We start from the raw sequence: 16,352 nt of genomic DNA on the forward strand, positions 1-16,352 counted from the left end.
GCTGTTTTGCTCTGTTCTTACATGATCTGTAAAACAAGCAAGTCCATCGTACTTTATTATAGAAATACGTCCTCTTGCCATGTATTTGTGTTCCCAACAAACTTGGTTAAATATTTTCATGGCCGACATCGCACAAACATTATTGGGTCTGGACTGAAGCACAAATCTCACTCAGGAACTTTGGGGAGAGCACGTTTCCTGAGATTTATCTGCTTTATATCTGAGATGGGGACAGTATATAAGATATCCTGAAAATCTCATGAAAGAGTAAATAAATAACCAAACAATATACAGTCGTTGGCATACAGGAACAGGAAAGATTCGTGTGGATTTTTTTTTCTTTACTTTGTGCCTAAAGTTTTGGGGAAATTTTGAGTCTTGTAGCAAGAACGCAATAATCATCACGCCCAATTTGACAATGTCTCCCAGTTCCTCTTTTACTGAGAGATTAATATTAAGAACAAATTACTAAGCCCAAAGGCTGAGTGTTTCTTATTCTTACAAGTGCTGAGTAGTTCAAAGCAGAGTTCAGGAAGCAGACCATTTTGGAAGGAATGACTTAGGTTGGGACAACAACAACACATTTATCTTCCTAAGTATTGATGAGTCTCATTCACATATGCAGAGAATCTTGAGGCTGCTGACTCATAGATAATAGAAAAGAGGAATAAACAAAGACAGGACCTTAGGGTGAGCACAAATCCTAGTCTGATTGCACCTTCTCAACACCTCAACAAAAGCAAAAAGGAATGAAACAAAGGCTATTAAAGAGAAGATATTTCCATTTTGTCAGCAAGCGGGTGCATTTATGAGACCCCACTTCACCATCTCAAGTACCCTGAGAGTTGAAAAGTTTCCATTTACAAGTGGAGGGAGGCAAATGAGAGCAGCAAAGCTGACAGGACTTGAGTGGGGAGAAGCACACTGTCCATCTCACTTTGACCTCCTCAACTCTTACTCCTCATCATCAATGTCCTGTCTCCTGCCTTGCCCAACACCCTGGATTAACAGCAATATTTGGAATAACAACAATAATACCAAATACTTCCAGATGCTTATCAGGAGGCAAATGTTGCCCATTTTTTTTTTTTTTTAAATCAAATAACCTCATTTCCTCCTCAAAGCAATCCGGGGAGGTGATAACTAGACATGTCCTCAATGAACAGCAATGAACCTCTAAGACCCAGGGAGTCTGGGCAACCTTTCCAGTTTCCTGACTCTAGAGAACCTGGAAAATAAGGCAAGAAGGGAGGGGCTTGGAGACCCTGGCAGGCCAGGCCTCTTCTGGTCTCATGGACACTTCCCTTTGGCTTAGAGAGTGTGAAGAAGGCTGCCTGGGGGCCAGGCAGGGCACATTTAAATCCAATGCAAGGCCTTTAGAAGGGAAATTCACAGGACAAAGAAAACCTTAGTTCTCTGTTTGGAAATGGAAGTCCCCAGGAGATGGCCCGAGGCTGGAAGACCCCACCCAAGGAAGCTTGTGCCACAGGACTTTGGAGAGAAGTGCAGACTTGGCGAATTACCTTACCGTAGCACACCCAATTCAGCAAACGTGCACTGAGGGGCTGGCGTAATTCTCTAAAACTAGTAGCACACATGACGCCAAAGAAGGTGAAGGGAATATTGCAGCTTCTATTGCTTGAAAAGATTTTTTAAACAATCAGAACAGCATGAAACTAAAATGAGGGAAAAAAATCACACCAGACATTTTTCTAAAACATTATCTCTGTGGGACGGAGAAATGAGCATTGTGAAGAGCACTGGGTAAAATGAATTGGACTTCCTCACTCTCTGGTTATCACATTTTGATCCCTGATTGATCCCTGTTGTCCATGGACGAATAACTAAGAATACAGCTGTCTACGGAGCTGCAAGGCCGTTCTGTGGAAATTTGTTCTGTGGAAATTTGAATGGTGTCCATTAATTGCGGAAGCTATTTTTAGCAGCTTTTATTTATCACTTGATAATAATTGTAGTAGCTGATTTATCTGTGTTTGTTTTAGCATCTAATCCCAGGTTTATTTTAGTGGAATCTCCATTGTGTGCAATTTTGGGAGCAACCGTGCCCAGCCCCCAGGCCTGAGGACAGAAGAGGCATTATCCTTTTCTTCATTGTCCTTAAGCAACACAGTGACATCTATAGAAAGGGGAGCTGTCAGGTTCCCTGACTGCCCCTATGACTGAGCTGAGTGGTGAGAAGCTAGAAAAGACTGGGCGAGGACTTAGGAGAGCAAGACAGGAAGAAGGGAGAAAGTGACCACCTGGAGGAGGAGCATGGAGCAGAGAGACATGGAAAGAAGCCACACTTGATTCTGGGCCTCGGACTTGGACTAGGAACTTGGAGGACGTGGAACGAGATACTCGAAAGAGACAGACGTGGGTGAGACCCATGGGGAGACTGACAATGGCAGCCTTTGTCTTGACTTGGGTTTTGATTTTGCTCTTTTCCTTCCAGACTTGCCTGGCCCCTACTGGCCAGGACCCCACCAGAAGGGGCCTTAGACAAGGCAAACTTTCAGGCCTCAGAGCCCCTGCTTTAGGCCAATCCTGTTTGGCTGGGCGTTTACACACCCACGAGGGGTAATAGTTTCATGGGGAAACTATTGCAACTATATCTTTTCTCATGTCTCTATTGCACACTGTATTAAGGTCCTTTTCTCTTGAAGGTCTTATGCACTAAGAGTGTGGCAGAACCCATTCAGGGTGTGCAGGTTTGGGGATCTTGGGGAGCCCCTCATTCTGCATGCCAACACTAGTCTGGTGAAGAGGATGATCTGGCTTTGTTCAAGCGCTGTCCTTCCGCGGAGCTTTGCTCTCTTAGCCAGCGGGGCAAAGATGAGAGGCATGGAGCATGGTGAGAGAAGCAGCCATTGTCCTGGTCCAGTGCTGGTCCCTCTCAATGTTGAAATGTACACAACAAAAGTGTTTTTCTCACTAGATCTCTTAAGAACAGAGAGCCGTTAGGTTTCCCTGATGTTGTCTTTCTATGACTTATTTTTGCTCCAATTAGCCTTTAAAACTGCTCGTCCAGCTATGAATCATTTAGTTCATAGTTTGGATTAAGGTTGCCGGATTTTATTCCTAGGTCATGAGTGATAGAGATGTATGTATTCGTGGTACAATAGCAGTACTCAGCATTTACAGCGCCCACCTTGGCTTTTGATTTTGCTCCATTCCTTCCAGTTGTGAATTTCCCCATGCCATGCCAAAGGGGGTTGTCAGCTTTTGGATGATATTGCATAGGAAATTGAACAGCTGGGCCTCACTGGTGTTGCAAGGGGTTAAGTTAAACATCAGCATTATGAGGCTAATGGCAGCCACTGCAGCATGAGTTTGATTCCAGGTCAGGGAGCTGACCCACATGACACAGCCGACCTCTCCTATCTCCCCGCTGCTCCCCTCAGCAGTGTATTTCTGTAGATCTGCTTGTTCTGCTCCTCACTCTGTCTCTGGAGAATCCTCTCACCCCCCACCCCCCACACCTCTTGTCTGTACCCCAATTCTTGTATGCATAAATAAATAAATATTTTAAAAAAAATTGAGCAGCTGACATAGGTTGTCCAGTAAATATTTATATGTAAAAGTTCAGAAATTCTTTCAGTATTCTACTCATTGTTTTTCCTTCATAGTCAAATTTTTGTTTGTCATTCTGTAACAGGGGGGTCCCCAGGGAAGGGGGAGGTTCCTGGTTTCCTGCCCCACCCAAAAATGAGGGTGGAGCTGAGCAGGGAGAGAAGAAGCTGCAGAGGAGCCTGAGGAAGGGAGGGAGCAGGATGGAGCCAGAAGGAGCCCTGGAGGAGGCACGTGGAGCTGAGAGACACGTGAGGAAACTGCGCTGGCCTTGTGGTCGTGGACAGGGTGACACAGATGTGGGGGAGACCCGTGGGGAGGGGACAATGGCAGCTTTTATCTTGATGTTGATTTTACTCTTTTCCTTCCGGGCTTGTCTGGTTGTTTCTGACCCTTCTCTGTGGGTCCCCATTGGAAGGTGTTTTGGACTTGGGGCAGGTTTTGGGGCCTTGCTCTGGGCCAATCCCGCTTGGGTGGACTTTTACCCACGAGGGGACGGGTGACTTTGGGTGCTTGATTTAGAAACTAGATTCTTTGCCTTTCTTGTATTGTTCCCTAATTGTATTAAAGTTCCTTCCCATTAAAGTCTCATATGTTTTGTGTTGATGTGGCGGATGGCAGAGCCTATTTAGAGCAGGCAGGTTTGGGGGTTCTGAGGTGCCCCTCTCAATCTGACTTTATCTTTGCAATGCAATTTTTCTCTCTAAAGAAACTTATTTAAATTGTTTATGTTTAACACAGCAAAACATATCCTTGCTGAATGCTAAGGTTTTATGGCCTGTATGTAAATTTTCTTGCATTGCTTGGTCTGGTTTACATTTATATTGAAATATTTTATTCAACGGACATTTCTTACCAACTTTCCAAGTTTCTTATTTTAAAAGAGAAGTTAACTAATTGACTAACTGCTCCACATTTCCCCCATTTATTAACAAATCTACTTTTGTCTTAGAATAAATATGCGGATTTGAATATATGAGTATTTATGTGGACTCTTTCTTTTTCACATTGAGTTGTTCATAAATTTATACTCAGCTACCAAGCTATTTTGCTTACTCATCAGATGAGCTTTCACTGTGAGCTAGGACTAGACTCTGATTAAACTTTTTTTTAACCACTTTAAATTACATCGGTTATGTTTCTTCGGAAGTTTGATAGATTCATTTATTATACTGCTTGGGTTAAGTTTTTTTTTCCCTAGAGTTTTCTTGAGACTTTCCAATTTAGTCAATGCTAATAGGTCCACTTACAATTTCTTTTTCCTTTTATAAATCTGGCACTTGATATTTTCCAGGAAAATGACCCTTTTACTTATGTTTTCTCCTTAATTTGCATAGTTATGATTAAACAACTCATGCAATTTCTTCTACAGCAGTGTTGATGTCCTTATCTTCACTTCTAACATTGCATATGTATAAGGTATTATCTTAATTAACCTACTCTGTCTGGTTACCCCAAAAAAGCCCTTGAGCAGATCGTGGTAGCAGAGCCAAATCCTAGATATCTTTTTTTTTTTTTTTAATTAATGATTCTCTCTGGCCTGCACTTTGCTTGTCCCTTGCTCCATCAGAGGTACAGCAAGAATGACCACCTTTCCAGAGCATCTACACTGGTGACAGGGGATGGCGGGGGGACCCTCCGTCAAGATCCTCTCCCGACTCAGGTTGGGGTGATAACCCAGGATATGTGCCCAGCGCTGCTTTCCGAGGTTGGAAACGATGACAAAGCCCAATTCGAAAAGCCACTTTATTGCTTCCTTTTCCTTCTTCAGCTCATTCCTCACTTTCCTGCAAGAGTTTTCCTCACCTCATAACTAAGTTGATAGCAGCTGGTCTCTCTTGTCTAGAACCAGACAAAACATGGTAAAAACCAGTAAACCACAGAAAATGTCTGTCCGGAGGTGCAGGAAGCTTTGAAGACAGTGAGAATCGAGGAGGCTAAGATTCAAGGAAATGGAAGTCTCGTGAACAAGTGAGTTGAATTATACAGATCTTCTGAGAGGAGCTTCTTTATTTCAATCTTGGAAAATAGAGATAAAATCTGGGCTTTGAACTCACCAAATCTGCTGTGGGAGACTGAAGAGCAGCAGAGATTTTGTGGGAATTTAAGAAACCTAAAATAATGACTGGTTTCCCTTAAATAAAATTGGAGCATTCTAGAGCTGTGGTGGGTTGCTGGTTTAAAACTTTGCAAAAATCACAGCAAGGATATTTTAGAAGATCTTGAAATTGACATCTTTTCAACTGGAAGCAAGAAAATCCACTCCAGAATCCAGGCAGCCTCACCAAGCCAGAGGCATCAGTGTCTGGTGGAGAGGGAGTGGCCAGCTCTGATATGTGCCCCTGAAGTCTATTTTGGAGAAGTGTTGGGTGCAGAGAGCGGAGTCCTTGTGTTGACTCTGGGAAGAATTCCCCCAGAGCCCCCCTTTCAGAGGTACATGGCGAGTTTGTCCATGAGACGGACGTTAGTTATATCCAAAAGGGCAGGTTTATTACAAAAAGTGGGAGGAGTAAAGGAGACTTTCATAGACACAAGTGAGCAAAAAGAGCTGCCCTGGGAAGGGACAGGTCTGCTAAGAGAGAGGCCTGCATGGTCCCAGGTGGCAGCCTTGGGAGGAAGCTGCCGCTGCTGCTTTGCCAAGGGAAAAGGTTGGAGGAGCACCTGCATAGGCACAGGTGGGCAGGAGGCTGCAGCCCCTTCCAGTGAAGAAATTGCACCGACATAGTCTTCTTTTCTTTGGGAGAAGCTCATTTCTTTGTGGAGATGTTGACTTTTGTTAATTACATCTAGGGTGTGATTAGGTTGATTGGTAAGGACCAGTGAGTGATTCTCTATAATGGCCTCCCTTTCCAGATCCCAACTCTGGTCTGTGCCTCTTGATACTTTCCAGATATATATCAGTCTGACACTTGCTATAGCAGATGGGCCTAAAGATTTTTAATTTCTGGTGCTGGCCTAATGACTGTGTTAATCAGGTCTACCCCCACCTCCAGCTTTTGGTCTTTTATGAGCCAGGTTTCTGGTCTTGTGGTGGCTCCCTAGTGTTTTTCTCCTCTTGTGGCCTCCCTGGTGGCCTGTGGTTAAAGACAACTCTATCAGGTTATTGGCAGTCACTGAAGCACAAGTTCTATCCCTGGCCGGCCAGGGAGCCAAGCCACTTGGTGGAGCAGGTCTCTCCTGTCTTGCCCACGGCTCCCCTCAGCAATGAATTTCAGTGGATCTGTCTGTTCTGCTCCCCACTCTCCCTGGTGAATCCTCTCCTTCCCCTGCACCTCTGGCACACACCCCATGCATATTTTGTATGCATAAATAAATAAATCTTTTTTAAAAAAAGAGATTTTCTCCTCTTAACCTCCATCATCCTTAGCAGAGTAAAAATGTCAAAATTTGTTGGAGGATGATGTCATCTAGAGCTTTTATACTTTTTACAAAGGGAGAAACTTAGTGAAGAAAACCATTTACTGGAGGTCATTCAGTAAAGTCAAGTGATCATAAATGGGAAAATACGATCACTGTACTTTTCTATGATCTGTGGTTTGCTGTTACTTTTGTGTACAGGCAAAAATTCTTGCTGGGCACAATGCATCTGTAAAATATAATGGTTCTATTTATTACGATTTTACTAGACCAGTTTCTCAATAGTGTTTACATCCTTTAATCTTCACTAAAGTGCAAGATAAATTCCCCTGTTTTAAAGATGATGAGAAGGAAAAGCAGAGAGAAAGTGAAACTTTCCATGGTGCACACACAGGATTAGAACCAGCTTTTTCTAAGTCCAAATCTGACACTTCAATTCTTTTCTCATAAGGAATATGTTAAACTGTGTTTACAGAAAATTATGATTTTGAGAATGGTTAGACAAAGGGCTTATTAGATCACCTGAGTAAGGATTTGAACTTGGCTAGCAGCACAACAGATTTTACCCTGTGAGACATCTTCCTCATAAGTATAAATTTGCATTTAGTTCCTATAGCCTGAAACAGGAGTCTTCAACACCAAGAGAGTGATTATTCTTCATAGAAGTGACTTCTGGCTCTAAATTATTCTTCTCTAAAGATAGGCTAATACTACTGGAAGGTGAAGTGGGACCCACTCTCCAGCCCCTCTGGAGGAATCCTCTGCTCCATGCAGAAGGTTGGGCATGCATTTTTAAATTGTATTTTTTAAATTTTTATTTATTTATTTAAAGATTTATTTATTTTTATACAAGAGCTGGGGTGCAGGCCCCAGGCGCGGGAGGGTGAGCGGATTCACCAGAGACAGAACAGGGAGCAGAACAGGCAGAAGGACCGAAATACGCTGCTGAGGGGAGCAGTGGGGAGACAGGAGAGGTCTCCCAGGCCATGTGGGATCCTCGCCAGCCGGCCCAGATGGAACCCGCACTGCAGAGGCTGCGGACAGCTTCACAGCGCCGTGCTCAATGTGCTGCACCTCCAGGGAGGCCCTAAATAGTATATTTTTTTAAAGATTTATTTTATTTATTTATGTGAAGAAGAACTGGTGTGCTGGCCAGAGGTGCAGGGGTGATAGGTGAGAGGATTCACCAGAGACAGAGTATGGAGCAGAACAGGTGGAGCTACTGAAATACACTGCTGAAGAGAGCAAGACAGGAGAGGTCTGTTGTGCCCTGTGGGTCAGCTCCCTGGCTGGGGATGGAACTCAGGATGCATTGGTGACAGCACTAAGACTATACCCCTAGGCTCTCCGGGAGGCCCTAAATAGTATATATATATATTTTTTAATTCTGAAAAGACTGGCTTGGATTTTCAGGTAATAGATGTTTTTTCATACAAGATGGAGCCTGTGAATATGACTTGTTGGGATGGAAACTCCAGAAAATTTTACGTTATGTTCAGAATTGTAACATTTACATTTCTTTCCAATATATTACTCAGTAAATATTTAAGAAATACTTGTCTTTTAATTTTTTTTATTTAGAGTTTGTTTTTTTAGCTATCTGTTCACCACATTGAATTTCTGATTTGTTTTCATCCAACAGAATGCAACGTACTGAGTTGTCAACTCATTGGAGGACAGAATTGCAAGTTTCCTAGCCACACATTGAAAAATTATTGAGTTAGGTAGTCTGTCATTATTCGGGCTCATCCTGAGAAAAATAATATACTGGTGGCAGGAGACTTTGCCATGTCACAAGGTTAGTCTTAAGAGAGGACATAGGGGCCTCCCCGGTGGCGCAGCGGTTGAGCGCTGGGTTGCGAAGCTGCCCGCAGCGTCTGCGGCGCCGGTTCGATTCCCCGGCTGCTCCCCGGCCACCGGAGGAGGGTCCCACATGGCGCGCAGACCTCTCCTGCCACCCGCTGCTCCCCTCAGCAGTGTCCTTCGGTCCTTCTGCCTGCTCTGCTCCCCGCTCTGGCTCTGGTGAATTCTCTCACCCTCCCGTGCTTCTGACTGTACCCAGTGCATGTATAAACAAAAACAAAACAAACAAACAAATAAATGAATAAATAAGCATGCCTCTATTAAAAAAAAAAAAAAAAAAAAAAGAGAGGACATAGGTCTTTGAAGATTTATAGTCAATGTGGATTGGAAAGTCGCCCTTGGAGACGATGTGGTTTTGGGGTAGCAGCTGCAGCGGAACATCTTGCTAAAGGAGGCAGCTCCAAATCACGGTCCATTGAATTATCTGAGTAGGACTGCTGTGGTCTTATCCAGAACAGAAAGAGATGAGCACATCAAGGAAAGGGAATTGTACACATTTCAAAGAACTATATACTGAAATCAATCATTTTCTTTAATGTGAAAATGTAGCCTTTGAGTTTGGGGCCTGACTTGCTTGATCAATATATCTTGGCAGGTGATCGGCTTTTATGCTGATGTATCATGATAACAAAGGAAACATTAACTAATGCTTATAATATTGTCTTTGCTAGAAGTAATGCTGGTACAACAGTCACTTGGTGGTTTGGGATGGAAAGGAAATGAGAGATGAGAGACACAGCTGAATGTTCCCATATCTCTTGGTATATTGGTCAAGAGATGCCCTAAGATACTGGATTCAAATCCTCTCTGTTCGTCAGATCCTCATACGTAAAACAAAGACACAATGACAGCATTTATCTTGGGTTGTTGAATAGTTAGATCAATTCGTCCATGGCATGTCTTCAATAGCTCCTAGAATACAGTCATCATCTGATTAATAGTAACTGGACTGTTTGCTGTAAATTCTCCAAGTTCACCCTTCTTAAGAGGAGCAATGATCACTCTTAAGATCAGAAACCACATGAGGTGATGGAGAGTCAAGAGCTTTGCAGACTCGGAAAACGATACTTTCCCTGCATATACATTTTTCCATTGGGCTAATTCTGTTCTGTTCTAGTAAGTACTCAAGTATGAAGCAGAATTCAGATATTACTGGTTTCTGTCTCCACTATTGACTACTTAGTAAAGCTAATCAGCCTCTACTTAAAGATCTGAATTATGTGAAATCGATTCACAGTGTTTCCGGAGTTAAAGTCACCTGCAAAGTCCTCTGTGCTATTGGGGATTCCTGCTTCTGCGTGGAGTGAGAGAAACATCTTGACCATCATTCTTTTTGTGAAGACATCACATTGGATGGGGAGACATTTGCAGAGTTCATCATCATTGCCAAGAAAGAGCATGTACGTATCCTGTGTACGTGTTATTTCCTAATTTTAGCTCAAATATTTCCCACAAACCATAATGTTATTTATTGTCTTTACACAGATGAGGAAATCATGCTGGGTCTCTAGGTAACTGGGCTCAAATCATGACTTAAGGGGTTGGCTTTGCATCAGCCACACTGCTTGCTGCCGTCCCCACGTCTCTATAGCCCCAACCCTTTTAGCGTCCTCCTTAGAAACACAAAAGCAAACATTTCATCTTTCTGTAAACTACTAACCTCATAGTACCTCCCTGAGTGGTTTCTTTGAAGAACGAAATGAACTAATATCTGGAAAGTGAGCTGAGGGAAGCAGAATATTGAGGAAATACTATGTTTTCTTTCGTATTTTAGTTTGGAGACAAGCTTGCGATTTTGTGAACTTTGTAGGAACCATCAAAAGCTTACTTTCTGGACTGTTGAGAACAGGTTGCTGTATGTGACACATCATCACAGCATCCCGTGTTTCTTGCAAACAGACAACAGACATGAAACAATCACATGTGGCCAAAGCGATCAGGAAGTTAATACTGACACGTGAACGCAGGCTGATCCTCAGACCCCGTTCACGTTTTGCTGATGATGCCAACAGCACCCTTCTGAGCAAAAGAGGCGGCCTGGATGCACCGTGGCCTCCAGCTGTCCTTGCCTTCATGCTTCTTCAGTGTGAAGTGAGGTCTCAGCTTCCTGGACCTGTGTGAACACAGGTCCTGTGTGAACACAGGTCACCACGGCGGCTCAGCTTTGTGCGGCTCTCCTGGAGTGTTCCTTCTTTGGGTGTGTCTGCTACTCCCTTAAGCATTTTAAGCAAAATCTCAGCTGTGGCACTGTCCTCTTCCCCTGCCACCTATTAGCTGGCACACAATTTTGATTCAACATTCCTGGGGGTGCCAACCTGGCCAGTGGATTCACGTAGTCTCTGCCTCATTTCTCTGCTGAAAGTTTGTTTTAAAAAAAAATCTTTTGCATGGATAAGTATTTTGGGGGGAGACGCTTTGAGATGGTGTTAATAATGCATCCGAAATTTATTCATCTCTGCTCCAGTCTAGACAAATGGGCTGCTCCTACTTTATTTAGCAGATTATCATCTGTTACTAATGGATGATGTTCAAATGCTTCCAGACTTGACTGGCGGGGGTCCCTTCAAGCTGTATTGTGCGTCCCTATGGCAGGGAATCCTCATCACTTTTTGAATAAATTCTTATGTTTTTGGCACCACTCAGTGTTCTGACCCCCCTGGTACTGTCCCGGGCTCGGCCCTCTAATCAGCCACCGTGCCAGTAAGTTCTTTCAGGGGAGGACTGTGTCTGGAAACTAAGCTCTGGATGAAGGCGTGCTCACCGCTGTGGGGTGCTGCTCTCTCCTGTCTCAGTGGGCACATTCGGGGAAAATGCATGCGAGCAAATACACCCTTTCTGTGTCCAATCACCATTTATCGATGCATCTAGAAACCTTCGATTCCATCTAACACCCTGCACTTGTCCAGAGCTTCCCCCCAATCTCTCTGTCTCTGTAGCACCCTTCTCCAAGGATAGGAGACCTGAAACCCACTTACCTGATTACACTATTTAACCAATATGTACGCAAACCATCGCCCCAAACTCCGGTCACCCCTTCCTACCCTTTTCCAACACACTCTTCACTCTGCATTATTCACGCTTCCCAGAAGGTGCTTTCTCATTCCCCCAATCCATCGCCCACGCTGGCTTCTCCCCACCCTCTCACCCCTCACTTTCCATAACCCTCTCTGGTGGTGACCTCTGCCCCCCTCTGTATGGGCAGCCTCTGACAGGCGTGACCCCCACTACCACACCCATGCAGGCAGGTCTTAGGGGGGCTCGTCCAGCTGGTTTTGAACTGAACTGAAGAAAGGAGAAGACAGGAGAGAGGAAGAGAAAGGGAGAAGGAAGAGTTAACACATTTAAAATGTTTGTCATGATTATCACTGTCTTTGTGTTACCTTTTCTGCTGTAAAACTCTTAGGAAACCATCTCTTATTGGCCACCATGTCTCTATGTGAGTTTAATAATCTGAATTGCCACAGGATTTATCTCATTCTGCACTAAGTGATGTTGTCAGGTGAGTCTCATTTGGAAAATGCAGACACTGATGGGGAAATAAACAAGCATCTTTCCCCATGTAAACAGGCCACTGAAGGGCATGTGGAATTGTGACTGCTCCTCCTCGTTAGATAATGACAGACAGGCAGGCAGGCGGCCTCCACTGCAGAACTGGGCCAGTCTGGAAGGGACCAGAGAGGCCGCAAAGGGTCGTTGCTAGGGTCACAATTCCCCTTAGCTCATGACAGCCCAGCTGGAACCAGCACTGGCTTCCAAGAGAGTAGAAACAGCTCCCGGCCCTTTTAATGCCCTGGGCTTGGGAGGCCAAGAAGCCTGGACCTCCTTTTGTCTTCCTGAATTTAGAAACTTGGTTTAAAAGAAGACTCTGGAAGAGCAAGGAATGTGACTTGGGAAAACTGTTTCTGAGAAGTCTGTACCACCCTCTGACGATATGGCCTCCTGGAGTGGGCAGTGTTGATGGAAATCATGTGGGTGATAAGATAGAAATGTATGTAAAACCAAGGCATTCAAGAAATGCTAGCTTTAATTCTCGTGATTATTTATTTACACAAGTGTCGTTAAACCTGAGGCAAGCTGCCTTTGTTGATGGAAGTCAGTTATAGGAACATGGACTCTCAGAATTGACATCTCTGCCTACGTGAGTCTGTAATAAACCCATGTAAACCCACACCATGTTTGAAGTTCTTTACTTTTTTTAAAGATTTATTTATTTATGCATACAAGAGCTGGGGTACAGGCCAGAGATGTGGGGAGTGAGAGGATTCACCAGAGACAGAGTGGGGAGCAGAACAGGCAGATGGACGGAAAGCGCAGCTAAGGGGAGCAGCAGGCGAGACAGGAGAGGTCTGCTGCGCCATGTGGGTTGATCCCTGGCTGGCCTGGCCGGGATCGAACTCGTGCTGCAGAAGCTGCAGATTGCCTCATGGTGCGGTGCTTTAACCCCTTGCGCTGCAGGGAGGCCCCCTAAAGTTTTTTAATATAAAGAAAGAGCATCAAGGACCGATGGTAAACACTAGGATCAACGAGGATGCTTGAGAGACCTGCCCAGGAGTCCTGCAGAGGCCCTGTTCTGCCCCTCACTGTCCTGCTTGCCTGGAACCTTTAATCTTGAAACTCAACAGTCCATAAACTCACACACAATGTGGGCAGAGGAGGCCTGGCAGAGCCAATGCTTCTTTTTTCCCAACCCTTGGAGATAGGGTATGGATTTTGCTAACTAGATGTTGTGTGTGCTGTTAATAGATCCTGTGAGCTTTGGATTAGTGAAGTGCTGTGCTCTGAGGGAAGGAAAGAGAGAACTCGAGTTCAATGAGCTGATTTTTTTTGAAACCAAACCATGACTAGATCAAAGAGAATGAGAGCATTCTTGATGACTATCGCAGAACCTTTTAAAGCAAAAACATTCAAATGAAATTTAAACTCAAGGAGTTTACTTGTAAGCATTCTGTGCTCTGCTTTAGAAGGAAAAATGTTTTGTAGTTATTGATTTGCCACATACTTTGAACAAACAACTGGTGTTTATTGAAAATTGGCTTGTGCTCAGGAGTCTGAGCGGATGGCAGCAGAATTAATCAGGAACGGATATGCAGCAGAAGGATTCTGAAGCATGGAGGAGGCGACAGACACAAGAGGTAGCTGCCATGATGCAGGCACCTCAATAACTACCGTGATTTGGGCAGGACACTGTGATCCCAGGGCTTAGATCTGCGGTGGTGAGTGGGTGCTTCTCTCAGTGGGGACACAAAGGAATTTGAGCCTTGGAATCAGGCCATTGGATTTTGTTCTTTCCCTCATTAAATATGGGCCTTGGCTGCATGTTGAAATGAATTTGAGCCTTGGTTTCTTCATCTGAAAAGGGGGTTCATGATTTCTGCCTCGGAGCATTTGTGTGAGGAAAAACAGAAAGTGCAAAATAGCCCCAGGCTGAGTACATGGCACCCAGCAGGCCACCAAGGTGGTGTTGACTTTCTTCTTGGCCGTGGCCAAAGAGGATTTCATTTTCTCTCCTTTATTTGTGTGTTCTTTCCTGTGGAATCACTGTTCTCTTACCTGCTTCTGCTTAATTTCATATTTTCACTAAGAACAAATTTTAAATATTTGGTCACAAATATTGGGGCGACTAATAAGTCAAAACAGTATTTTTGGAAGTATACAAAATTCTCTGAAAAGCGTTCCATGTATTTTGCCCTCAATCCTATGTATATCATTTGTGCTTCACTTTTGAGCTTGTTTTCCCATTTGCCACAATGAGAAACACAGTGTCCCAGACGCCCCTTCGAGAGCAGTTACTCCAAGACTACTGATGGTGCAGGCTCTAAGCCAAGCATGATGCTTGTCACAGATAGGGATATGATAAATATTATATAAATGATGGAGTCAATGCACCCATGAGGCAAAACTGGTATTTTCTCTCAAAGCTCCGAGTCCAGCAAGTGGTAGATTCCATTTATATAATGACTTCCTTCATCACCATCTCTTATAACATCATCGAGTTCCTATAAATATGGGATTTTAGAATCAGTCAGAGGACCTAGTAAGGGCAACTAAGCCATTTACTAGCAAAAAGCTCGCCATCCTACCATTACAATCACCCTCTGTGAAGAGAATACCCCAAGCTCTTTGAAGAGATTAATATTTCCCGAAAAACACAATCGATGACCTTCTCATAAAGGGCAAAGTTTGTCTTTTCTAGTACAAGCATTTAACAGTTTGTTTGGATTATACATGAAGATTGAGAAAACCCTGAGCAAAAACTTTACTGAAGACAGGGGATAATTTTCCTAGTCAAGGAGTGAAGTGGATCTATTGCTTTCCTCAAACACATCCCTCAAAGAGAAAAAATAAAGTGTAAGCTTTATTGGGTAAATTCTAGCCTGGAAAGTGATAGAGGAACTTTTGCAGTTTTTTAAGGTTCCCAGATCTGTGTCATTCTTTCCACTTTGTTATGCACTTTTATTTCAATATGTGATTGTGGGCGCAGGATGGGCACAGAGCAGGTTTTCTGATCTGGCAGACGGGTAAAGGAGAGTCTTGGGGCCCTCGATGGGTTTCTCAGGCTTTTATTGAGCTTTACATGTAGTGTGGCAACCAGGCACATGCAGGCAGGGGCGCGGGTGGGTGTGGAGGTGTTGGGGGTGTGTGGGGGGGTGGGGCCGGAGGCCGATAGGCCTCCAAGCACCCGGTAAGTCTTCACTCTGGGCTTCTCTGGCTTCTTTCTCCTCTTCTCTCTTTCCTGCCTCTCTCCTGCCTCTTTTCCTGCTTCTCTCTGACTATCTCAGTACTGCCCCCAAGGCCCACAGAAGTAAACAAGACAGCTTACAACAATGTGACAAGGGCAGGTGCTCCATCAGGCAGGGCCATCCTAATGGTGGGAGGGTAGAAAAGACGGAAAACCATTTCTCCAGTGATATTCTGTGTTCTTGGGCCCTAGCTCATGAATTTAGCAATGCATCTATTGACTTTAAGACATACATGTACTGTGCACATATATGCATATAGGAAATACATATCTTAAGTACATGTATGTGTGTACACATATATATGTCCACACACATGAAAACACATACACTTAAGACTTAACATTGGCGTAAAATACTATAGGTCATGAAATCTTATAATGAACATGCTTCTTCTCCAATAATTTCAGTGTGTTACTGGGATAACACGAGTTGAGATTCAAGTAAATTTGAGCGAGATAAGTTACCTTTAAAATAAGAGACTTCCAATAAAAATTTTGTCTGTACTTTAAAAAAGAAAATAAGTGCTATTCAAATTGCCAACTCCTGCTGTTTTTTAAGTATTGTCTGATTGAATGACATTTTCCCATACACTGTTAGCTCAATCAACACATCAATAAGTAACTAAAATAAATAACCAAACTATAAATATTTTTAAAAAGTTGTATTTGTATTGACAGAGACAATAATCCTCCTGTGCGTGTTTTACCAGCAATCTGAAGAAGTCATTTCCTTGATCATGGATATGCAAACTAAATAAAAAACAAGACAAATAGAATAAGACAAATAACAGCAACATCAAAAACACTTTCATGCATATGTTAG

The 16,352-nt window shown here is 43.6% G+C and overlaps 1 long non-coding RNA gene across 4 annotated transcripts; it reads left to right on the forward strand.

Moving 5' to 3' along the window:
• The first annotated feature begins 2,146 nt into the window (after positions 1-2,146).
• Positions 2,147-11,443, forward strand: LOC119261152 (uncharacterized). 4 transcript variants are annotated; one of them, XR_005128946.2, is made up of 5 exons: positions 3,739-3,821; positions 5,342-5,541; positions 8,570-8,725; positions 10,028-10,190; positions 10,565-11,443. It is a non-coding gene; the product is annotated as an uncharacterized LOC119261152 (long non-coding RNA). The 4 variants fall into 4 exon arrangements; XR_008549308.1 differs by lacking the exon at positions 3,739-3,821 and adding an exon at positions 2,147-2,380 and having other exon boundaries at positions 5,417-5,541; positions 10,028-11,443; XR_005128945.2 differs by having other exon boundaries at positions 10,028-11,443.
• The last annotated feature ends 4,909 nt before the right edge of the window (positions 11,444-16,352 follow it).

Source organism: Talpa occidentalis, unplaced genomic scaffold (genome assembly GCF_014898055.3).
Source record: "Talpa occidentalis isolate TD23 unplaced genomic scaffold, MPIMG_talOcc4v2.1 talOcc4.6, whole genome shotgun sequence".
Lineage (NCBI taxonomy): Eukaryota > Metazoa > Chordata > Mammalia > Eulipotyphla > Talpidae > Talpa > Talpa occidentalis.